Raw genomic sequence first — 26,205 nt, forward strand, 5'->3', positions numbered from 1 at the left:
TACCTTTTTTATGAGAGTGCTTGTCTGATTTAGGTTTATAAGCCTCAATTTTTAAAAGAGTACATCTTGCGATCAGTGGAAACTGCCTTATGTATTCCATTTTCCCATATATGACCATTCATTTGCTAGTATAAATATGATTTATGTGTATGTTCTATATCTAATATAGCATGGTCATATAAAGTAGCTTGCAATATTTCCTGCAGGAAAAAAGATGAGGGGCAGCAGCACCACATACTTGAAGATCTACCTGCTCCTTCCTCATTGTTAAACATGCACGGCATGTTCTTCTACTTGAGAGCTATTTGTATTCTAAGGAGAAAGTCATTCTGGTGATGGCTTTTAAATGCAGCTCCACTACTTATTTAGTAGGTGGAACAGGGGCCCGGTTCCTTATCAACAATAAATTACACTCCTGTTAAACTTGGTGCTAAACAAGGAGTTACACTCCTATTAAAATCCAATTAAACATGCATCACAATTGATGAATGTAATTAGAACCAATGTAGAGGGTAAATGGTTCAAGGCACAGTAAGTGAAAAAATAGTTTGATGTCCAAATTGGGAAAAGACCCAATCCTGGATATTTTAGGCTGTCAAAGGAAATAGATTCCTCTCTCGCCTGCCTGCTTACATTTAAACCAAAGATTATGGCTCATTGGGAAAAGAGTCAGCGCTTCTTTTCTCTCACCAAAACATGGGCAACTTCACTTGAATAAACAGACTGATACACATGGATGTGGAAACATCAAGAAACAAGTTAATGTCTATGGATTTATGTCTATGGGTTCTTATTTCATTTTAATTGTTTTAGTGCTTGGTTATTTGCCATCTTGGACTCCTTGGGGAGGAAGGATGAGTTGGAAATTCAAAACGATGGATATGTTATGATGATTGATATGATATGATATGATATGATGATATGATGATATGATATGATATTCATGAGCAGCTAACCAGGGTGATACAAACCTCAGCATTCCTACTTAGTATCAAGACATACATACCCAGTTGTCTCTCAGTACAGATTAAAATACACATTTGCATAAATGTTGTCAAGTGCCATTGTGTAGAACACAGTGCAGGCTACACCGTTCTATTTGCATATCATGCCTTAGGTTATGCAATTATCTGTGAACTAAGATAATTAGCTATGTAAAGAGGAAATCTGCTCACCCTTAAAATTACAGAACCAACTGGTATTTTTGAAAGATTAATAGTGCAATCGTGTGCAAGAGTATTCCAAGGTAAATCCAATTCAGTGGGGTTTGCTTGCAGGTAAGTAAAGGATTTCAGTCCAGTAGCACATGTTTATTCAGAAGAAAATCTCACTGAGTTCAATGGAGCTTTCTCCTTGGTGAATGGATACAAGATTGCAGGGTAAAGCTGTGTTCTTAAACAGATTTACCAGTTAGTATAATTATATACAACAGAATTAATCGCCAACATGGATAGAGTTATGCTGTAAACATTTAGCCATAGTGATGTTCTCTTTAACTCTCTCTGCTAACCAATTTTAATATTCCTTTTTTCTTTTTGCAGCAAATCGAATTTTATTAATTAATCTCAGTGGTTTCAGAAATTACTTGTATCCAAGTAAGATTGGCCTGGATACTTTTTGACAGATGCGCTTAACTTCATAAAGTAATCACAACATTCAGTACCAAAGGCAAGAGTCCATCATAAGAAGGATTAGAAAAATTCCTTCAAAGGATTGAGTTCTCCTTCTGAGAGGAAATAAGAACCTCAAGGGTAAAACTCTGGTGCATTTGAGTCCAAGGAATGTGGCAATTGATATTTCCTCCTTCTGATTTTGAGACTTAGAAGTGATTCCAGGGCTAGCTACTCCAACTCATATCCTTTGATACAAGCCAGGTATATTATGCCCTCTCCCTACTCTTTCAAAGCACTATGGAGATTTCACAACTTTCAGTTTTTATTTCCACCTATTATGGAGCCTCAGGTACCCATTCTAGTGTTTAGCCTGAAGAAGAAGAGACTGAGAGGTTATATGATAGCCGCTTTCAAATATATGAAGAGCTGTCACTTGAAAGATGGCACAGGCTTGTTTTCAACTGCTGCTCCTAAGAGTAGGATCCAAACAAAGAGATTCAAGAAAGAAGATTGTGACAAAGCATTAGGAATAAATTTCTTACAATAAGAGCTCTTTGACAATGGTGGACTAACCTTCAGGTGAAGTAGGTAAAGGACCCCTAGATGGTTACGTCCTGTCAAAGGTGACTATGGAGTGCAGCACTCATCTTGCTTCAGGTCAAGGGAGCCAGTGTTTGTCCACAGACAACTTTCCACATCATGTGGGCAGCATGACTAAACTGCTTCTGGAGCAACGGGACACTGCGATGGAAGCCAAAGCACATGGATACGCTGTTTACCTTCCCACCACAGCGGTACTTATTTATCTACTCACGCTGGTATATTTTCAAACTGCTAGGTTGGCAGAAGCTGGGACAGAGCAATATGAGCTCAACCCGACACGTGGATTCGAACTGATAGGGATGCATGTGGTGCTGTGGTCTAAACCAGCCTCTTGGGCTTGCCATCAGAATGTAGGCAGTATGAATCTGCATCATGAGGTGAACTCCCATTGCTCTGTCCTTTACCTGCATTATAGGGAGTTGAACTAGATAACTCTTGGGGGTCCCTTGCAACTCTACAATTCTATGATTCTACATCCCCACTTAAAACAGGTTGCAACAAGAAACCAAGACCCTGCTGCCCTCAACTATAGTGGTAGAGTAATAGCTTTCAGGAATTGGGCAGCGTTACTGCCACCCATTGACACATTGTTTTGAGCACGTACTATGGTAAATATTTTCAATATATTATTATTATTATTATTATTATTATTATTATTATTAAATTATTATTATTATTATTGCCTTATAAAGCACTTACCGTTTTCTAAGCATTCCACATGTCATAAGACATAACATAGCCTGAAGTATGACTCCAGAGTTCCTGAGAAGAAAACTCAACACAGTGAATACTCCTACTGAAGGGAGGAGTGGGCAATTTTCATCAATTCCTCCTCCCCCCAAATCTCCTGAAAATTTGCCCTGGAGAGTTGTAAGTTCACCCAGAACAGTGTGGGAGGTATCTATGCCCTTTAAAGTATGGGGGATTATTGTTTTTGTTTACTACTATGTTGTGTGTTTTTGTATTTTTATATTGTAAACTGCTCTGTGATCCTCAGGTGACAGACAGTATAGAAATAAAATATAATAATCCAAAGTTCTGTGTTGAGAGCTCTGTGTCTCAGTGCCTTTGTTTGTAGGCTGCCTCTGGATAATAATAATAATAATAATAATAATAATAATAATAATAATAATAATTTTTTATTTATACCCCGCCCTCCCCAGCCAAGGCCGGGCTCAGAGCAGCTTACAAGCAATAATAAAAACAAGATGAATGATTACAAACTTAAAAACAAAAATAAAACACAACAATTAAAATAATGGAACATTAAGATATTAAAATGTAGCCTCATCGCAGGAGGAGAAGGAAAAGAAGGGGAAAAAAGAGAGAGGGGGGGAAGGGAGGGAATCAAACTGGCTCCAAGCCAAAGGCCAGGCGGAACAACTCTGTCTTACAGGCCCTGCGGAAAGAAATCAGATCCTGCAGGGCCCTGGTCTCATGAGGCAGAGCGTTCCACCAGGCCAGAGCCAGAGTTGAAAAGGCCCTGGCTCTGGTCGAAGCCAATCTAACTTCCTTAGGGCCCAGGACCACTAGGGTGTTGTTATTTATGGACCTTGAGGCTCTCCGTGGGGCATACCAGGAAAGGCGGTCCCGGAGGTACGAGGGTCCTAGGCCGTGAAGGGCTTTAAAGGTCAAAAGCAGCACCTTAAATCTGACCCTGTACTCCACCGGGAGCCAGTGCAGCTTGAAAAGCACTGGGTGAATATTCTCCCATGGCAGAGACCCCGTGAGGAGCCTCGCTGCAGCATTCTGTACCCGCTGGAGTTTCTGGGACAGCTTCAAGGGCAGCCCCGCGTAGAGCGAATTACAGTAGTCAAGCCTGGAGATGACCGTCGCATGGATCACTGTGGCCAAGTCAGGGCAGGAAAGGTAAGGGACCAACTGCTTGATGCGGCGAAGGTGGAAAAATGTCGCCTTGGCTGTTGCTGTAACCTGCGCCTCCATGGAAAGGGAGGCGTCAAGGATTACACCCAAACTCTTAATGGAAGACAATGGCACTAATTGGGCCCCCGCAAGAGAAGGGAGTTGGTCCCTCATCCCCATGCCATCCCAACCTAGCCATAGGTGGATGGCAGATATATTTTGCTAGATTAGTGTGCCAAGTCCTGGACTTTGACTACCCGGCCAGTTCCTGCTCTCCTCAGTGGCTACCATCTTTCCCCAGTAGACTTTGCTTTCTTGGGAAGGAGAACATAAGAGCTGTTGCATATACATGACAGACCAGCTACCCCAGTATCTTGACACTTTCTGCCACAGTAAACCTAAAGGCAGACAAACATTTCAAAACACTGAACAAAGGCCAAGGAACCTTGTCCAATAGTGGCTTGCCATCATGTATTCCCGCAATAATTATCAAAATAATTATACATTCTTTATCAATCTTCTGAGAAAAATACAAAACCTTATGCAAAGCCACAGAGACTTGCAAACTACCCAACCTAAGATGAACTTATAATGTCTGGTTTCAATGGATTTTTTCAAACGCTTAACTCAGTCTTTTGTTTTCTTTATCTTTTTAGGTAAGTTCATGGAGAGACCAACAAAAGTTAAGTTCAGTGTTGTTCACAATACGGAGAGATGTTAGTGAAGTGTAGATGGATGTTAATGAAGTTGTAGACAGGGTGTTGGTGTTTTGCACCTGTTTTGCCCTGGCAGTCCAAGTAATCAAGAGGCCACTGTTTGCTCCCAGTGGGGCCCTTTTACTGGGGCGTGCACGTAGCACACTCCAAAGGTAGTTTTCTGGGTTTCTTCAGTAGTCTAATCTCAAAAACTTGATACATATATTGATATTCAATTTCACAGAGAATACTTGTGATGGCCTGGGAATCCGATTCAGAGGCTGAACCGGAGGAATCCCAGCCTGCACAGGAGTCCCCACCTCCAGGGCCGGCTGAGCTGGGGCAAGGCCTTGATTCTGAAGCGCCTACACCTGTGCCGGATCCTCAGGAGCAGGCACCAGGTGAATCCACTCTGGCTCCGGAGGTGGTTGAGGACTCAGTGCCTACAGGTGAGTCACCCCCTGGGTCCAGCCTCTCCTGAGCTGCAGAGGCTATGGGCAGAGAGGCGAAGGGAACTGGTTTCTCCCAGGAGGAGTGCTCGCCTTAAGGCCAGGAGCGGCGGGTCTCCTGGGGGCCGGGACCGCCCCTGGCCTCAGAGAAGATAAAGGCCAGTAAGCCCGGTCCCAGGTTGCGGGAGCAACGTCGTTGATGAGCTGTTTCGGCCAGCATCCAGTCCTGTTTCCCCCTGTCCTTGCCCGGCTTCCCGCTGTGGACCCTGCTTCACCCGAGGAGGACTGTCTGCCGACCCTCAACTCAGGTCCTGGACCTCGCCCCACAGTAACCACCCCTGGACCAGCACAATACTATTTATTGGCTTAAGTTTAAGAGACTGTATTCTTGAGCCTATAGGAGCATGCATCTTCCCTTCATATGTCATATGTTTACCTAGCAAATGCTGGTGTTATAAAAAGTGCAGTAACCCTTGGGAGAGAAATCAAGCAGAAAGATAGAGCGGGAGCCAAGAATTCAACCAAGGAATGATAGAAACTTAAATGAAGACAAACGGGGAGGAATTCAGTGTTGTACTAAGTTGATCATTCCATTAGTGCAAGCATTTCAGTTTTCCAGATGGTACAAACCCACCTCCCCTCTTCACACTGTTCTGGAGGTTTTCTTGCCCCCCCCCCCCAAGCCAATTTGGTGGTATTTGGGGGAGAAGAGTCAGAAAAGCCACATTGACAAAGTGGAGGTCCTTGAGAAAGGCCAGGATACAAGCACAGTAGATTATGGTAGTATTATTATTAAAAGAATAACAATTACTATCTTTGGTGTGTCTTATAATATTTGTCGTTACCTGACCATAATAGTTTTGCTTTCAGAGAACTGCCCACATATATCCCATTTTATGTGTGTAATAGGACAAACGATATAAATGTGAGTAGAAAAGGAATATAAAAACAGCTGGCAGAATGTATTTCTCAAACTTTAAAACTTTTTAAAGTGCTGCAATTGTAGAGGGAAGAGAAATATTCCACAGAATGATTAAGGATGGCTATAACTTGGGATAGTGTCAAGGATTTGGCATTACCAATTGATGTAGGTCTGAATCAATATCAAGCAATTGCACCTTATTTTACATCAGTCAGCATGCTAAATTCTTGCTGGAATAACTAAAGTACCAATCAATACCTATGTTTCACTGCACACCCTTCCAATGCCGTAAAGTAAAACAGAAGGAAGGCAAATGCCCCCATTTTACAGTGTGTCCCAAAGCAAGCACTGTGACTTGGACAAGCATCCCAGTGCTCCAGTAAATTCTGGCTGCTGAAGTAGAACCAGCTGACTCTGTCCTTACTGGAGCAAACAGTTTTATTCAAACTGCTGCCTTGAGTGACGTTTATGTCTTTGAGGATGGTCATATTTACATAGCTCAGTGGCCCACAAAAAACACTTATGTCCCTGCGGAGATGGCAGCACCGAATCAGTGGCTCATGCCCTCCTGGTGTGCACTCTTTACAAAGACCTGAGGAACAAGATTATCACTCCTCTTTTATTGTCCATTCTGGGTCACCCAACCACTGTCACAGTGTCTTTTCCCCTGACAGATCAAGATGAGCAGGTGACAGCAAAGGTTGCAAGCTGGGGGTTTTTTAGCTGGGGCAATCAGAATAAGGGCCACTGTTTGACTCCTGATTTAGGACCCTAAACTGTGTTTTATATGATCGACTTTTTATTTTGTTCTGTGTATATCACAATGCTGTTTTGTTGCTATGGCCAATGGCTGACGCAAATAAAGTTTCATTCATTCATAGCTCAGTGAAAGTCAACATGGTGCCCTCCAGATGTTTCGAACTACAATTCCTATCATCCTCACCCTGCATGGCCAGTGGTCAGGGATGATGGGAAACATATATTCTTAAATATCTTGAGGACACCACATTGGGTGCCCCTGATATAGCTGATCCATCAAACTCTACTGAATCAATTCTACTTAGTTCCACATACTTTTGGGGTCTTCTTGATAGATCTACATAGTCTAGTCTATTTGCCATATCAACAACCCATAATATTTTTTTTTATACTCTCAGGACTGGGTTAGACACAATGCAACTTGTTCTCCATCTTGCTTCTCACTTGCAAAAGGTTCTTCCCATATTCTGCATCATGAATACAGACTGATGAATATTTGACAATATACATGCACTCAAGAAATAAACTATGTGAAATATTTAAAATGCATATTTGGATTCATGCACACTTCCCATCAAAATCAAAAGTTCAGAATCAAAAGCTATAAACTTTCTATGCACTGCTTCTTATTAGAGAAGTAAACTTGAGTTTCAAAACATGGGATAGAGGAAGATGAAATAATAAATCCAAGTTAGCTAATTTTACTGTGGGTGTTTGATATACTATTGAAGAGTTCACTGTTCTTACAAGGTTTAACTTAACATCTAAATCTATTGCTGGTGCTTAATTATGTTATAAGGATGCTTCATTTCTGAGCTTTTTCATTAAAATTCTGTTTCTCCTTGATAACAATGATTTACGTTATATTTCTTTTGCTTAGGGTAATGTTATTTCCTTTTCAACTTACATTGCTAGATCTCAAGTGGAAAAGGCTAAAATATCTTTAGGTACATTAGAGTACAATAGATAGGAGCTCCATCTGTAATGCTGAGTATATAAGTAATTAATATTTGCAAGACTATACAGTTACATTTTATGAACATACCCAAAACTACTGTGGTTTTTTTTTTATTAAAAAAAACCAATCGGCTAAAGCAGAGCTTTCCAAACTGTGTGTTGCAACATGTTAGTGTGTCGGCTGCAGTGTGTAGGTGTGTTGCACGAACGTTTACTGCACTCCTCCTGAGGCTGGAAAGGGTTTAGTTTAACCTCCGGTTTGCTAGTAAAACTGAATTACTGTGTCACAAAATGATGCATATCTAAAAAGTGTGTCACCAACATGAAAAGTCTGGAAAGCTCTGAGCTAAAGTATATATAAATTGTATACAATTCATTTCATGTTCTTAAATTTGTTAAGTAAACTCAGATTGTAAAAGAGATTAAGTATTGTAAACATTATAGTCTTCCCCCAAATTTGGGGTTTTCCTCTACCTGAAAAGTACTAGTTGACTGTGTTCTCCTTCTATAGTTTCAAAATTTAAATCCCTATTCAAAATAGACAATCTGCTAAAGCTCAACCTGCTTTTGGTGGGAAAATAGTTGGGGAGAATTCACTTGATTGTTTGTACTAGTGGCTTATCTAACCCAAAATGCTATGTCTATGCTCATTTAAAAGTGAAGGACCAGGTTTGATGGTAGGGCAGAAATAGAGAATCTGTGGCCCTCCAGGTTTTGTTGGACTACAGTTCTGAGGATCTCTCACCTCTGGTCATGCTGGCTGGGACTGATGAGAATTGGAGTCCCACAACTATTTGTGGTTCGAGGACCCGATCCCCACTTAGTGGAATGAAGACACACGGACACGTAATATAAGGTTAATGGGCAAGAAAAGGCCACAACTTTATTGATTACAGCAAGTGAAAAAGTATTGTCTTAGGCATTGGATCACATCAGTTGACTCCACCCACTCAGAGAGGGGTGAGTCTAAAAGGGGGGGTTATTCACCAGTAGGTGGAGCCTGTTGATGCTAATCCAACTATAAGCTCTCCCCTGATGTCACCGAGGGTCGTGTCATGGCCCCCCGCCACACAGGCCGCATGGCTGGTGCAGCAGCAAGTTAACTGCCGTCCACACCCCTTCCAAGCCACCTGGTTGGGCGCTTGCCCGTGGGCGTGGTGCGCCAGCCAGGTGAGTGGGTGGCAGGGGGCTAACGCCCCCTGCTTGAGGCAGAGATCGGCTCCCGCCTACAACCCCTCCCTTCTTTGCAGGAAGAGAGTCATTCCCCATTCTTGCCATAAGGCTATAGTTAGTGTCTCTTTTTCATGTACTTTTCCCTGTAATGATTTAAGGACAATCATTTGTTTGGTACCTTAAAACTGTAAATCTTTTTAAGGATCATGGCTTGACTAATGTACTGTTTATGCTTTTTTTTGGGGGGGGGGTTCCTATTTTGCAAAATGAAGATAATCCATTTTTTCACCCACAAGAAAACTCTTCCTCATTAATGTTTGTAAGGTGTTTAAAAAATCTTCAACAATTAATTAATATATGTGAGCACATTATAACAGTTATCTCAGCTGGACCATAAATTAGGATCAAAACTTAGGCCAGAGACATTTCATTCCTCTCCATGCATGCATTCAATTCACTGAGTCCCAGGGGGCTCCGGTTCTTTTATTTGCAGCCATATTCATCGTACTGACTTCAGAAGCAATTTCCATGGCTAAACTCTCATCCCCTGTGACCATCCTTTCCTATTTGCAGATAATTTGATTGACATGGCAAGATGAATTCCCTAGAGATTTCACCGGAGCTCAAATCTGTCTTCAGTCTCCTCTTGCACTCATTGTCTACTTCGCTCAGATCAAACTATTTTAAGTTTGGGGACAGTAGGTCAGGAGGGCAAAATCCCACACCCAGTTCTTTGACTTGTACCCAGTTTTGGCTGAGCATGAAGTGTAATAGGAAAAGGGCAAATGGCTGTATGCCTGCAGATTGAAGATCACAAGTCCAATGCCTGGAGGCATTACTAGATGAGATATTTAAACAAAGTTCTTCCCTGCCCATCTCTTGGGCTTTTCCTGGCAGAAAGGTTAAAAGCTCATAGAAGATTATAGAGATAGATACAGATAGGGAATACAAAGAACTCACAGGTCCTAATTCCTCCAGTTCACAGCAGCGTAAGCTTGTGATGAGATTTCACCTTTAAGGTAAATTTGGAAGTTGACGGAGGTTAAACAATACAAGCAGAACTTCTGACTTTCCTCTAAAAATAATAATAAATAGTCATAATATTTTTAAAGCGTTGTTGTTATTCCAAATGTATATTTTCAAATATAACATAGTTCAAGATTACAGTAAATTGTAGTTCGACAAACGGAAAGATTTCTTGCTAACTTGATGGCAGACTCATATCTATATATTAAGTAATGTGTAACACCTTTGTCATTACATCTTCATCTCCAGCAAGTTTTCCAACTCCCCTCCGACAGTGAAATAAATTGCTGAAGACTTGCGAGTTCCTAATATCTTTCATCCCACCTTCATACATACAATAAAGCACTAGTGTAACTGCTATCCAGGGATTTGTCTTTCAGAACATTATCCTCCATTTGGAAGATTTGTATTAAATGTTCCTGGTTCCAGATACTGTATAGATATTTTTCCTCCTAGCTTGATTGAACACAACAGCTGGGGGTAAAATTGTTTCCTGGCCCATATTATTTGTTGTTTAGCTATATTTAAATACTACCAGAACCTACCAGAGCCCTAAACAACAGTTTCCTCCCAAAATCAATCCACCTTTACCCAACCTTTTACATTCCATTCCTAACAACACTCCAAATCTGCACTTACCATGTTTCTGCTAATGTTCTGAATGTTCAGCTCAAACTAGATGTGATCTTTGTTACAAAGTTTGGTGTTTCCAGACTTTTAAAAATAAATAGCTTACACTACTGTGATTATCCGGCAATAGTCCCAGTTATAATCAGACCCCCTAGCCAGAAGCTTATGAACTTATGTGCAGCTCTCCCCATGTGATGAGCCACTATGGGGGCAGCCTTCTGAGTGAATCTCTTTATCGAGCTGAACTGATGCCATCCACCCGCTCAGGCTGTCCAGTAGATCCTTCTGGGTAGAAAAGGCTATAAGAGTTTCCTGCTTCAGCTGAGTCTTACTCAAGCCAAAATCACTAATCTAATCTCAAAAGTTAGGTAGAACTAATACCAGGCACCATAACCTTTATGGAAAATCTGTAGAACATGACTTGTCTGTCCCTATATGCATATCTCCCAAAGGAAGAACAAAAAAAGGCTCTGCAGCCTTCTATGTGTTAGCCTTCCTTGGGGAATGCTGACAGGGCTCACATATTTAAAGGTGAAGTTGGAAACTTGTGGGCAGTTCTGTTCTTCCCTTAGTAATTTTGTCATTTTTCTACTTTTATAGATTTGCCCATTTTTCTAAGCTATGGATTGCATACTGCTCAGTCTTCATTGTACAGATTATATATATTGGATGTTTTCTCACCATAATTCAAACATTCCATATGGAAGTAGATGTTGACTATAATCTTGCTTTATCTTATCAGCTCAATGATTAAGCCCTTTTGGTGGAAGAAATGCTTATTGTACCTGAACCAAGTTCAGGTGTTGACTCATGAGTTGATGTTGCATCTATCAAATACACGAGTGATTGTAAAGAAAAAGACTACACCTGTGATTTATTTGTTTGCTTGTTTATACTCCTTGTTGCGGAGCAGTTGTGCTTGGTGATATATTTTTGTGTGACTTTGCATTTTGCTCTTCAGTCCTGACTTTCTCCTTGGTCCTGGTTTGTTCCTCAGTCTCCTCTTCTTCATCATCCCTGGTTTGTCTGGTTCCTGGCTTGGACTGCTGTCCAAAGATTTAGCCCTCACCCCCAAACCCCACATGTACTTTTCACAATGGAAGGTGTGAGTAGCCTCCCAGGGAGGGAGCTGGTTTTGAATGAAACTATGGCAGAGGAAAAAATTAAAGCCACACTTCTCCACCACCACCCCAATCCTAATCTTCCCCTCCCCCACATTTATTAACCATTTAGCTATTTTTTAGATTTACAAAATCACCTATACAACATAAAAAAAAAATGTGACAGTGACTCTAGTTCAGCCCTAAGGTGCCGCACACATTTGCATCCAATCTGATTCCTACCAATCAATGTTTAACCTACAGTGTGGATTTCACCATTCATCCTCCATGAACTTCTGTAAGACTTGGATGGATTGCGTGGCACTACTGTTTTTCAAGTTGACTGTAATGTTTTCTAACACTTCCCTTTTTGTGGATGTACTTGCCTTCCAGGTTTCTGTTTCATTTCATGCTTCTTTTCTGCTACTTCTATATTGATAATCACAGAATTTTCTCTGTAGATGGGTTTGAAATTTCTTCATGCTTCCTCCTGCAAAACCTTTTGTTTCTATCAAAGGCGTCAGCAGGTATCTGTTAAGACAGACTTGTTTTCTTCCATTACAAAGGCAACTCTCTTTAATGAAGATAGGAGCTATCATATAGGTGTAGAGGTAATCCCTGGAGCATAGGAGTTGTCATTAACTGTCTTGGAAAACATTTCTGAGAAGTTTAACAAATGAGAAGACTTGAAAACTAACTAAAAGACTTTTCCAAGAGCTATTCATGAAATATTTATCTACTATTTCAGTGTGGTATGAATAAACAACTGTTTTATTCAATGAGAGATAAATTACTGTAGTCAAGTTTAATTTTGTTTTTCAATGGAGCCAGTTGCTTCACATCCATCAGGGGATTTGAGAATGGCTTCATTAATTCAAAAAATGTGTTGAATGTCTAGGAAGAAGAAAAAGAATTTGGAGCAGGCAATATGGAATCTTCTATGAAACGTCTCGCAGTTTTAACAGTCATGTATGTGTATTGTAGAGTTGTATTAAACAAAAAAAGCCCCAATGATTCATGATTATTTTATTATGAATCTCAACCAGGACAGAAGCTCTTCGGTGACATTCTAACAATCTGCATGTGTAGTTTATTTTGTTTGCTTTAGGTTGCCTATTAAACACAAGTTGTACAATGCTGACCACTGCACTATTTGATTTATTGCAATGCGGAGTCTAATGTTTATCTATGAAAATGCTTGCATTAAAAAGGAATAACTTCCTAGTTCCCTGAAAACCTAAATAACAAATAGACACTCTTTGCTATTTTGTTTGCCCAGAGTGCTGGCTAAGTCTGATTGGTTATGCAACTTCATGATTCTGCAACTCCACTCCACCACAAACAGGCATAATTCCTGATTGGCTTGGATGACAGAGAGATCCAAGCCAATCAGGAATCGTGTCATGTCACTACATATATGGGATCCTCCTTAATGAGGTTCCTGGTTGTGCCCAGGCCCCTGAGACACCCCCTAGACTGAGGTGCTGGACGTATCCCAGGCCTGTCATTATGGCTCCACAATCACGCCAGGCTGTTTGAGCCAATCCGAAGCAGGTGGTGTGATTGGGGGACCTTTAAAAGCGGCAGCGCGACGTGGCCAAGGCACCTGCTTTGTGCTGCCGAACACCCACCCTCCTGTCCCTTTTATAGGTTGCTGCATTGGCCTTGCTTCAGATGTTGGTCGGTCGCCTGTTTTGGAACAGGGGCCGGGTAGGAGTTTTGTCCACTTGGCAAATTGACACTGGCCACTTGGTTTTTGCCTACCCCCTTAGCAATCATCACAACTTTGTAAGGTTTGGCGGTTAGGCATTGGCTTAGTGAAGTGTGTGCGAGGGGAGGTGCGGCCACCATCTGCCCCTCCATGAATAAGGGTATTCCGGTAAAGGAATCTGGGGGTCCTGGATCTCGTCCAAAGTCCGGATGAGGGGCTAGGATCATGCCAGGACCACAGGAACCCAGGGGCGAGCTTCGGTTGGTCTTCATACATGTTACTCCCTTATTTGGTGTTTACCCTTCCAGCCAACACCACTCACTTTGCTGTAATCAATAAAGTTGTGGCCTAAATTTTGCCCAGTAACTTAAACCAAAAATACATGTCAGTGTGAAGTTATTTTACTTGGTGGCCTTGGAGTGCAACCTATCAGACCGAGCTACATAGAACCAGAACTCATTGTAAACAAAGCAAAACTATCCTCAGTAAGAGGTGAGAGAAGTGTCCATATGTTGCTTAGGCAAACAGATGACCTTCACTGTCATTCTGCACTGCTGTGTGAGAGTGTTTTCATTGCAGTCCCATCACAGCACAGTGCAGAAAGACACGGAGCTATGCCCAGTTGCCGTGGCAACACAGCAATGAGATTCCTGTCTCACTGCACTGTCACCCTTTTGTCTCAGAATCATGGGGATGACTTCCCTTTCCCCTGTGCCCTGTGTTTGGATATAGATTCTGGCACATATCGCACTGAGGCTAAATGGGATGCTTGTTTGACTACGCATGCAGATGTGCACCCAGATGCCCATTTGAAAGAGCACCTGTGCCAATGGTCCTAGTTTCGCTGCACTGTACTGTGGCATATTTTCATTATTTCAATGCAGCACAGCACAGCTGGAAGTTTTGGCCCAGTTGCTTACAAGGAGGAAAGAGGGAATACCTCCTCTCTTTCCCCACCAATACTTCCACACTCTTTCTAGCACCCTTCAATAAAAAGCACCCAAAAGAAGGGGAATTTTTGAAACATGGACGTGCTTGTGTCATAGCTGGATCCCTGGTTCAGCTCGGCTCTAATGAACTGATTTGTTGTGAAAAGAGTTGGAAATGTTTAACTCAATCATGGAATACTGATGTGTCAATCAGTTAAAAGGTCTTATATGTCTGTTAACTAATGATCAATGTCACTGCATTGAAAAACCCTAGAACCAGCTTTTGTAAATGGGTTTGTGAACTTTGAACAAACTTCCCAAGTTCCTCTCTTTGTAATGACACACAATGAAGTGGCAGTTTAATTTGAGGCTGGCAACTGGAAAGAATAGTGGAGACAGATAAAAGGTAAAGTTCTTCTTTACTGATATTGTGAACGATGACGGCGAACTTGAGTCCAGAACAAAGAAAGTGGATTCTAAAGGAGCATGTCTACTTTTGCTCCACCCTGTATTTGTAATGCAATTCCACAGGGAATGTATTTCACAAAGAAAAGATGGGGAAAGGAGGTGGCAGTTGGCAATTGGCAGTTGGGAGATGACAGTTGGGAGTTAGTTGGCTATTCCTGTTTGTTCCATCTTTGACTGTGAAGGTGAGAGGATTTCGTGCAGACACTGTCTGGAGGAGTTTGTAAAGAATAAAAAGGTAAAGGTACCCCTGCCCATACGGGCCAGTCATGTCCGACTCTAGGGTTGTGCGCCCATCTCACTTAAGAGGCCGGGGGCCAGCGCTGTCCGGAGACACTTCCGGGTCACGTGGCCAGCGTGACGAAGCTGCCCTGGCGAGCCAGCACCAGCACAGCACATGGAAATGCCATTTACCTTCCCGCTATAAAGCAGTACCTATTTATCTACTTGCACTTAGGGGTGCTTTCGAACTGCTAGGTGGGCAGGAGCTGGGACCGAAAGACGGGAGCTCACCCCGCCGCGGGGATTCAAACTGCCGACCATACGATCAGCAGGTCCTAGGCACTGAGGTTTTACCCACAGCGCCACCCGCGTCCCTTTTTGTAAAGAATACTTGCTCTTAAACTGTTGCCAGCCTGACAAGTAAAGAGATTTATCTTCAACTATTTGTGTATTTTGTAAACACAAAGAGCTAACATTTATCTACTGATAAGGGTGGGGGTCAATTCTTCCATCTCCGTCCTATCACCACACCAGCCGATTTCCAGCCTAGCTACGTTCATACTTGGTGATAATGAAGCAAGGGGGAGTTGAAGATTGGAGTCACCTTTCAACAGCTCCCTACACCAGATTTTTACTTGTTTAGCTGAAATACACTGTGTTCTTTCTAAGTTTTCAGCCTCAAAGAGTTAATGACAATCAGCTTTGGCTCAACACAATATGATGGTACATTATAAAGTGTGATCACAGGAGTAAGCTGTTTCATAATATCCACTTCTCCCTCAACAGCAGGTCATGATACCACTTAGATCAATGTCTTCTCTGTTGATTAGCCTGAGATGGCTGTGGAAGACTGGTAAGGGAAGAAGGAAGTGCTGTGTGCAGGACACACACTGTGTGCTTTCTTAGAAACTGAAACCATTTCTGATGCATTTACTATGGATTATATTCTGGCAAATGGAATGTGTTTACAGTTGATGGTCATTTCCTTGCTTGGCACTGCTAGTAAAAAGGAAATTAAATAACAAATGTTTTAGAGTGATTCAGGAGATATGGGGAGAGGTCAATCCAAAAAGCCAAAGAGACAAAGATCTGACATTAGAAACTGTGCATGGAAGAATCCCTATTAAAAAAAAAAAAAACACAGACTTGTTACAATGAAATGAGTCACATTCTCTATTCATTTTTTATAAAATAAAAATAAAATAAAATCAATAGTCAAAGTGACTATAACAAGCTGGAAACTGGACAGTTTCAATTTGGGTGATAGGCATTGCTCTCAAATGCATCATTGGAGCTCAGTGCCTTGCTTTGTTTTGTTGTGCTGTTGTGGTTGTAAGCTCTCTCACATTCATACTGTTGAACTGCTATGCATGTTCCAGTCGAAAGAGCCAACAGCACTTTTGTGTATTATACAAAAGCAATAATTCTTCCCCTCCAAACAAAACCTTTTTCAGAGCAATACAAAACCAGTCCCAGATGCTGTACTTGTCAGGGAATAATAACATTCTCATTGCACCTCCAGGGTATACAAGTCTCCTAACACTTTTGATGCATGATTACCCAACCAAAGTTGTGCTCTCTTGGATCCATTTTTTCCCTTTTACTGTTGCACTGCAGCGTGTCAGAGGTCTGGCTTTTGGATTCTGTTTAAGAACTCGAGCAATTTGCCAAAGCACTTATTCTGAAGTAATGCTGGAGGGTTCCCCTAGCTTTTGGTGTATGATCAGCAAAACTGCTCTAAAGGAAGTGTCTTTTTAGACCAGAGCGGCAAAATAATTCAGCGTTATGCTTTCTCTGCCTGTTGCTGGAAAATGAGGCCACAAATAAATTTAACAGACTTGAACTCTGCAACCTTTTGGAAATATACATTTAAGTACAGGTATAGCAAAATGAAGAAATGATGCAATTCAGTCTATGTGGGACTGACGTTGGGTCTGGTTTGGAAGCTGCACCTAGTGCAGAATGCCACAGTGACCCTTTGTGCAGGAGTAGCTCACCATCAACATATAACATGGGTGTCGAAAGCTATGAACTGGCTGCTGATACCCTATTGAAGCAGTTTTGAAGTACTTGTTTTGACATATAAAGTCTTAGTTCGTGCCTTTGTCGTTTTTGTGTGAGCTGCTTGGACATCTTTGCTGCTGCAAGTTGCAACATGGCATCATGAATAGGGTAAAAGAAAAACAGCTGTAAAGTCGTCTGTTTTGGCACACCACTGCTGGAGTATGTCAAAGTAACCTGCAGTGAAGCAGGGGTCCCAGTTCCACTCCCTGCCCTCCCAATAGATAACATCAATATAAGTAATGGAATGAACAATAAATGCAATAAATGCAGTGCGGGCAGCATCCCTGTTCTTGGTCAAGTTGAGAGGAGACACAAGGTGTCTCCCCCACCCCCACTATATGTTTAGTTAGGGAGTTGAACTCTAACTAAACCTCCCTGCTCCCAAACTAAGTCAGGATCAGATTCAGGGTGCAGTTTATGAGTGTTCTGCAGGTTGATCTAGGGTTGGACTGCAGCTGTGTCCCAGATCATAGAGGCTGTGCACAGTCCCATTTTTTTTAATAACCATTGTAGATTGTTGTAAACTGTTTAGAGGTCTTCTTTCAAGTAAGTCACATTTGTATATTTTTTTAAAAAAATCATTCAATCACTGCCTAAATAAATAAGGGCTAATCACTCAAGCATTTGACTAAGTCAGGCATCACCCAACCTGCAGCCCTCCAGATGTTTTGGCCTACAACTCCCATGATCCCTAGCTAACAGGACCAGTGGTCAGAGATGATAGGAACTGTAGTCCAAAACATCTTGAGGGCCGAAGGTTGGGGGTGCCTGGACTAAGTGATGTTCTTTGCCTGGTTGATGCTGGGCAATATAATCTTGTTGTTGCTTTTTAAATTTAAGTTGTATTTAAATGAATTGTTATTTTAATGTAGTTCAGTGTTTTCACTCACTTTGAGGTTTTGTGAACAGCTAAGAGCAGTATGCATATACATAATTCAAACAAACAAACAATGTATATTTTTGATAAAGAAATTTACTGGGCATGCAGATCCAGCGTCCCAAACTTGCAGAATCCTCACAGGGTACTGTCTGGTGTTTTGTTTGGCTTTAAATAAGTTTTTAAAAGAAGTGCATTGGGTAAAATGGTGCTAAAATGTAGGGATGGACAGATCTCATTCCCTCTCAGCTTTACATTTACATTTTAGGAATTCATTCAAACAGAGAATTCTTAAGTGATTGTGGTAGATTAAATCATCTTTCCTTATGTGTAACAAGAATGATAGATTTTGTCCTCATGTGTTGTGATAAGGACCATTATGTTAATTACAATGATTGACATGTTACTGGATATGAAACCAAGGATCGTGATGATGCTTGAAGAACACTTCTTTAAAGAAGAAGAAGGTGGGGGGGGGGGATATCTTAGAGTGATGTGATACTGCTTAACCCATGAAAAGTCTTCCTCAGAAGTGTCAGAACAGAAACTTGCAACTGGAGACAGAATACTGAGCTAGTAAACATATGCTAAAAACTTAGGTTTCTTTTTTCCCCTGGGAAAAAATTTCAGTGGACAGAAATTAATTTCCTATTTAAGGTTTAATTAAAGAAATTAGGAAATTACAGCTTTAATGTATAGCGTAGCCGCCTTAGGAACATCAGGAAACCTTTTCAAATCTATATATGTGTATATGTTTATTTAATAGATCAACTTCACCGCCCTACCAATTTAGAAGTTTGTGAATTACAACTGCTGCAATTATGCCAAAAGGCAATTTTAAGAGACTGCAGATAATCTACAATGAATATCTCCAAACCTTTCCTCCACCACAAAAAAAGGCTGCTTAAAGGAATCTTGTTCAAATTCCCTAAAATATTGTATGTGCCCTAATGTTTGTGTGTCTGTACTGGGTCTAAACTTGCTGTTTGTGACATTAGCAAAGATGAACCAGATTATAGTGTATGTTGACTAAGAATATCCCAATTTCCTGCCCTTGGGTTCTGTGATTTTTAATTATAATCTGAAAAGCATGACCTTGAAACATTTATACATAGAGACAGATTTCCAGCTTTTATTTCTATACAGCTCAAAGAAACAACACAATAGATATATAATCCCTGAGAAATACCTTAGGGAAATAGGGCTGTGTGTGTTTTTGGTGGTGATATCTGTGAGCTGCCTCAGCATGGTAGATAATTTACATTTGCTGACAGTCCAGGGGAACTGGACACAATGTCTTTCTCTCTTTTGACAACAAAATACAAATAAAATGGTGGCCAGACCCAAATTATAGAGTTTTTAGATCAATAATTCTCTAGCGCACGTCAACTGCAGTAATTACCTTGCCTGCTAATTGCATTAAGGAAAGGTCCTTTTCTCAGAAACAAATTACTTGCACACCCAGATTGGAATTATAGGTATTTATTATCCACCACACAACCAACATGTTTGCAGTTCTGTTGTAAACTGGAAATTTAATCTGATCAGAAATGGATCAGATGAGAAAGATGCAGATTTGCCCAAAATAATAACATATAAAATATCTGCCTATCACACATGGTTCTGTACTTCCAAGATGAAACTTTTCAATCTGAAATGGCTGGCTTTCTGTATCATTCTTATTTACATGGCCTAGAAAGTTGTGGTGGGGTTAATTTTGATTTGAATTGTGAACAGAGGTCAGAAATGATGAGGCAGAGACCATGAGCTGGGTGAAACTAGGGCCACTTCATTTTAACAAAAGGAGGTCTGAATGGGAAAAGACTGGGCTGAAAACTATTATTCTCTAAAAGGCTACTGAGCCTGGTGTTATTGGGCAAGCCTAGCCTGCCTGGTGGAGATGTGGTAATAATACCATGCCCTCCCTCAGATCACACCTCTTTGGGTGATGTGGGAGGGCTTTCTGCCCACCAAGTGGCCCACATGTGTAAGAAGGGGATACAAGTTACCCTGCCAATGGGTCCCCAAATCTCAAGACTCACCTGTGAAAAGTTCCCCAGGGTGTTCACCTGTTCTTCCTTCTTAGTACCTTTCACACATATCCCTGCCAAAATGACCAATAAAACAAAAAATCAACCTATTGAATTTCCTGGTACCCCACTAATTGCTCCTCTACTGGTCAACAGTACAAAGTAAGTGCAAAACTGATATGAGACCGATCTATCTCTGCTTCATTAGGAGACCAGCTCTGCCTTTCAATGGGGATGGGACAGCTGCTACCCAAGCACTGAAGAATCAAGAACTGGACAATATCAGCTTAAACAATTTGGTTTGGCTCTGTCCATCACTGGTGCTGATGTGACACACGCCCACACATTGCATCCTTGTCTTCCCCCTTCTTGACCCAATCCCACAGACAAACAAGTCTCAGTTTGGACACCAGAAGAGCAAGGTGGAGGGACAGCATTCTGTGCTTTGATTATTTTATTTTAGCCTTAGAGAAGGAATACTTCCAACTATGCTTGATTTGCTAGGAGGGGAAGGTTGCTATTCCCCCCCCCCAACAGTTATTGGGTCAATAGAAGATTTCTCTACCTCTTTGCTTCTTGTCTTGGCTGATTGTACATGATACTACTCATTAACCATGAAGTAAATTCAACTGAGTTTATGTGCCCGATGTCTGGCTCTCTGTTATAAGATTTCTGCCTAAGGCATAAATTTTCCTGCTACGATCCCCTATGCACCTGCCAGGGAGTGAATCCAACTGAAACCAGTGGAATGTACTTCTAGATAAAAATGAGCAGGTATGTACTGTTAGTCTCAATCCAAGCATCCGTTGCATTGTTTCTGTTGGTACCCTAGTAGTTCTCCTATGTGGTGGGAAGACTCAGTAACAACGGTTGCAAATCATCAAGCACTAGTCTAGCACTGGAATCTTGATTTCAGGCCTAGCTCTCACAAAGAGCAGACTCAATGGTGAAAAGATTCCTGGATTATACAATTTCAGGTTACATAAGGGGGTCACATTGTTGATATTTCTCCTTTAAAATAATTCCCTATACAACTCAAATATCGATATGACTTGCCGTTCCCCATGTCCATGTAGTGTGCAATGATGCAGTACCCTGTTTCATGTTTCCTGGTCCAGGAACAGTTTTACTGCATCATCTGTTTGGTGTGTGACTAATCCACAGTTGGGTTTGTTAAGGTTCACGTCCAAACTGCAGATTTGCAGACTGTGATTCTGATTTGTGCTTAATGAAGCTAATCCTGCCCCAGAGAGAACATCCATTTCTCATTGTTCTGTGATTACCTTGCAACTAGTGCTTCTAGAACAAAATACAACATAGTTATTGGCTAGTTATGGCCGCTTACGTTCAATTAGTAAAAAAAAGTGTGATAGCAGCCTTTATGGAGAGTTGCACATCTCTGCAAACCAATCTACAAGCTAACAAATGTCAGCATGCTGCTCACCATGCAGGGATCACTCCAGCATAAGAAATAAGTAAAAACTAAGACTGATTAAGTATCAGAAAGAACGTGTTCACTAATAATCATTGCAATGCAGTTTACCTGCCAAATTGTCCACATTATATACTTGAGGAAGTCCTATCTAGACTTCAAATGAAAGAATAGATTTTTAATGTGCCATTTTAATGGAATCCAATGGGTTTTGGCAGTTCTAGCTGGGCAGATAATGTGCAGAACTGCATTCCTTCAATTCCCCATATCATCACCATCTTTGACCTTTGATACAGATATTTAAGCAATTTAATATAAGAAAGATTCCCAGTGCATCTGTGGTTTATCACAGCTTCATGTTTCACATCTTCTACAATATGGAGCTGGGGAAATGTACAGAATAGACTCTTGCAGTGAAAAGGAGAAAATGGCAGGATCAGGAAGAAACCTAAGCCCACTTCTTATGATGTCATTGAACTGTCTAATGTTGACAGGGCCCCAATTTCTATGGCTAGAGGTAAAAATGTTGAAACATTATTGGAGCTGTAGAATAGTATGACTGCTTCTCAAGTAGTACTATGGATATGGATATGTTTGTGCTCATACTGAAATTGAAAAAATAACATGAATTCATCTGCTACTCCAAAGTGACCATAAAACTAACAGAGGGGGAATAACTGAATGCCCAAGCCAGACCACAAATGCCAACCACAAGCCATAGTAATTTCTTTCGTGTGTTTATCTTATTGTGATAGCATAACACAGGACTATGTGTTTTACTTTAACTTTCAGTAGGCTTTCTGGTCTTCTTCACAACAGCTCTTCTTCAACTATGAATGAGGAGAAAACTTCAGAACTTTTCTCTCCTCTCATTTTTCCATCAATTCCTTTATTCAATTATTCACTATTTATTCACTAGCCCATACAGGTGATGTTTTGCCAGTATTCTATCTTGAAGGATAAAAATATCACCCACTTCCTTTTCTTGGCACCCTCTCTACCTCCACCCCAAAGATGTTTGCTTGACTCCAATATCTGAGGCCTCATTCTCTCTGATGCCATAAACCTATATCTGGACCAATATCTGAGGTTGCAGATGAACACAAATGACATGAATGAATGTTCCTCTATGTAAGGAGCTGTTGACAGATGACTCCAGCATTTAGGCTTCTCTGGCCTTATCAAGACCAAGTATATACACAGCCAGGCCAGAAGTTGAGTGTTGTGGTACTGGGATGGGAATGGGGATGGGGATGCCAGCCCCACTCTTAACCAGCAGATAAAATGGGTAGGTGGGAAACAGGAATAAAGAGAAACAAGGCAGTTTTTAAAATGAACAAAACTTGGAGATTGGTTTTAGGTAGTGCTAGGTTTAAAAAGTTTATAGACGTTAAAATGAGAGTCTTCACCCAGAAGTTGAAAGTAGAGAATATTCCCTCAGAAAATAAAGTCCCCTCTTCAAGTGGTGTGAGCTTAGAATTCATCTGTGGAAGGGTTTCTGCTTGCATGGTTCTTCTGAGCCAGAATACTTTATTCTGATTTTAACACAACACTCAAAATGGAGGTCATGGCTGAAAAGCTTGAGAAAAACTAACACAGCATAGACCCGATGCTTCTTGCCCCCTTCTTGCAAACTTGTCTGGGCTGAGAGGTGCTCTGATTTATAGCATTTAGGCTGGAGTCAATGCACACATGTATGTGGAGAGTGCATTTAGGGTTCCTCGGGCCAATGAAAACTACAGTTTCATTGATTAGGGATGTGTCAAAATTGGTTGTTGGTTCTTTCATTTATATGAGGCAAGATCTCAAGTGGCTCCTGTGGAACAAATTTCTGACATTTAGCACTCTGCTTATATCACATAGGGGCATGGATTGTATAACTAGATCTTCATGTGTCTTTTTCTCTCTCTACCTGTAGATAGCTATGCTTTTGTGTGTGTTTCTTCCTTACATTATGTTTGTTCTCTGCTAGTTATTAGAACAGACATGACCTTTCACATAACTAGGTGCATGCTTTGGACAGAAGTTTGAAGAGGCAACCTGTGTAGTGTTGCAATTCGCTCGGCCCAGCACACGGTGCTTTTAACAAATTCTCCTGCTTGTGAACATCACACTGATCCATAAATATGCCTAAGGAAATGTTTCTACAAAAAATGGCAAAGCAAATGAGCTTAGACTGCAAAGCCCCCTGAGTACTGGCATCACAAGGAGAATGAATCTATTTTCACATCTTAGTGCATTAGAGAGAAATCCTTATTTAATCAAATTTGTAATGATGTCAATGGCTCCACAAGCAAAAGGGCTTGCCTGGAACAGCTGCTGTATTAGGAAATCTGTGCTCCCAATTTGCTTCAGATAGGCCAAGAGGTAACAACAATGCTTAACATTCTTCAAGGTTTCCTTGGAACACTTTGCTGCTATAATGGAAAGACCAGATGAGGTGAATTAAAATGACCTTGCTGTGTTGAATTAGTAAAAATTCGTGTATTTGGGCACTAAATCAATGGCTGGCAGCAACATGGCTCAGCTGTATGCAAGTCTGCGGTAGGCCTCTCATAATGTGACATGCAAACTATCTTTCTTTGCAGATGCCAGCACTTTCCCTAGCACTCTCCCAGAACCCACTGTGCTAACACCTGTCTGAACTTGAAGTTTGGATTGAAAGTGGCTTAATGGCTTGGCAGTTGTGCTGTACAAAGCCATGTGGATACTAGCACAGATTCCCAGGAGACACCAGGATTCTTGTTCCTGGAACTAGTGAAGAAATCTAAAAGCAAAGGACAACAAAATTAATCATTGCCTTCAGCCTCAAATTGCATCAGCCCCAAATGTTATATAGCATTGTCACATAAGCAGTGTTCCACCAAAACAAAGCTAATGGTTCACTCAGCATATTCCGTTACAAATCCTTATTAGCACAATTAATTCTCATTAGCTCGATTCTATTCAAAGTCTGAATTTATCCGTACCTATTGGTTGTTGTTCAAAAAAAGAAACACATGAATGTTTTGTATTGATCTCTGCAAAATGTGTTTAATAGTGACAATTAAATGTTGAAAAGGGACTCCATCCCACATATGCTGGTATCGATATCTAATGGTACAAAACATAGTTTTGGCTGGAGCGGGTGGCACTGTCGTCTAAACCACTGAGCCTCTTGGGCTTGCTGATCGGAAGGTTGACAGTTTGAATCCCCGCAATGGGGTGAGCTCCCTTTGCTCTATCCCAGTTCCTACCAACCTAGCAGTTCGAAAGCTTGCCAGTGCAAGTAGATAAATAGGTACCGCTGTGGTGGGAAGGTAAACGGTGTTTCCGTGCACTTTGGCTTCTGTTATGGTGTTCTGTTGCACCAGAAGCGGTTTAGTCATGCTAGCCACATGACCCAGAAAGCTGTCTGTGGACAAACGCTGGCTCCCTCAGCCTAAAAAGTGAGATGAGCGCCACAACCCCATAGTAGCTTTTGACTGGACTTAAACATCCAGAGGTCCTTTAATCTAATATTTCCATATCAGAAGAATTACTATATAATTGGGCTATGCTAGTAATTAATTGAGACAGAAGCAATTATTCTAAGCATCACTTACATTGCACTTGTAAATGCTCTTGCTAACTACCTAAATATCCAAGCTACTAGTAAGCATACCTATGTTAGTAAGTATAATTCATTTATATTATACCAGGAAATGCAATAGGCATTCAGCTATTGGAGCACATCTGGTCTTACCAGCTATACAAAATCACGCGTGCGCACACACACACCCCACCTCGGAGAATAGAATTGCTCTCAATATGCCAGCCGTGTCCTTCATTGCAACTTGAATTGAAAACATTAGCTAGGTACTGTTACAGCAGAGGAAATGCAAATGCAAATAAATCCACTGTAGTTTTGTGTGCTAATAACTTTGATCTATAGGCTCCATTTTGTTTGTTTGGGTTTTTTGAGGTTTGAAGACTTACTCATGTGCAAATAAGCAGCTGTGAAGTAGCAACTAGAAAATCAGATCTAACGAATGTGAGAATTCGTGCATTACCAGGCACACAGAGAGAGTTCACTGTCACATTTTTCTTGAGATACACTGAATGGCTGCTATTCATACTGCAAGAGCAGCCTGTTCTGAAAGCATGACACATACTCTGTGGGGTCAATAGTGTTTGGCTGTGCCATATATAAGAGCTACAGGGAGGCATCTCAGAACCTGCTCTTCCATCCAGCAACAACAATTATGGAGGTTACCCAGTGAGATGGGGCTCTAACAGTCATGGCTTACCAAGTGGATTTTGGATCCTATATTCTATGCACTCAGGAACAATATGCAATTGAAAATTCCTTAGAATAGTGATTGCAAACTTGTTGATGCCCAGCATACGCAATCTAGAGCCTCACTGCAAAGTAACACATTTATAGAAAAGATGTATAAAATTAGAAACCCCTTTCATGTTCCTCATTTGCCCTTTATGTAGCACTTCTGCTGTGCAAAAATATTTCAAGATAATTCCCCTTTCAACAATTAAAAAAAAGAGTTTGACAAAGATAGATGTTTCAGAGACACCCAGCTGTGGGTCCATTGCTGTGCCGGATATGTGAACCTAGATTTAAGTTCAAAGCATTGTAACATATGCATTTTCTGGGATCATGAGCACTCCAGTATATATCAAGTGTCTGTTTCCCACAAAAGTATTCCTTT

The 26,205-nt window shown here is 41.1% G+C and overlaps 3 long non-coding RNA genes across 3 annotated transcripts; 2 read left to right on the forward strand and 1 right to left on the reverse strand.

Annotated features, from left to right (window-relative positions):
* Positions 1-8,728: 8,728 nt before the first annotated feature.
* On the forward strand, positions 8,729-12,417 carry LOC310835384. Its single transcript, XR_014559622.1, has 3 exons — positions 8,729-8,796; positions 8,835-10,053; positions 12,184-12,417. It is a non-coding gene; the product is annotated as an uncharacterized lncRNA (long non-coding RNA).
* A 121-nt stretch (positions 12,418-12,538) lies between these two features.
* On the reverse strand, positions 12,539-15,026 carry LOC310835329. Its single transcript, XR_014559558.1, has 2 exons — positions 14,854-15,026; positions 12,539-12,684 (listed from the first exon to the last, which is right to left on the reverse strand). It is a non-coding gene; the product is annotated as an uncharacterized lncRNA (long non-coding RNA).
* Positions 14,979-20,730, forward strand: LOC310835370. The gene is made up of 2 exons (XR_014559608.1): positions 14,979-15,080; positions 20,297-20,730. It is a non-coding gene; the product is annotated as an uncharacterized lncRNA (long non-coding RNA).
* The last annotated feature ends 5,475 nt before the right edge of the window (positions 20,731-26,205 follow it).

Source organism: Podarcis gaigeae (genome assembly GCF_964106915.1).
Source record: "Podarcis gaigeae genome assembly, chromosome: 17".
Lineage (NCBI taxonomy): Eukaryota > Metazoa > Chordata > Lepidosauria > Squamata > Lacertidae > Podarcis > Podarcis gaigeae.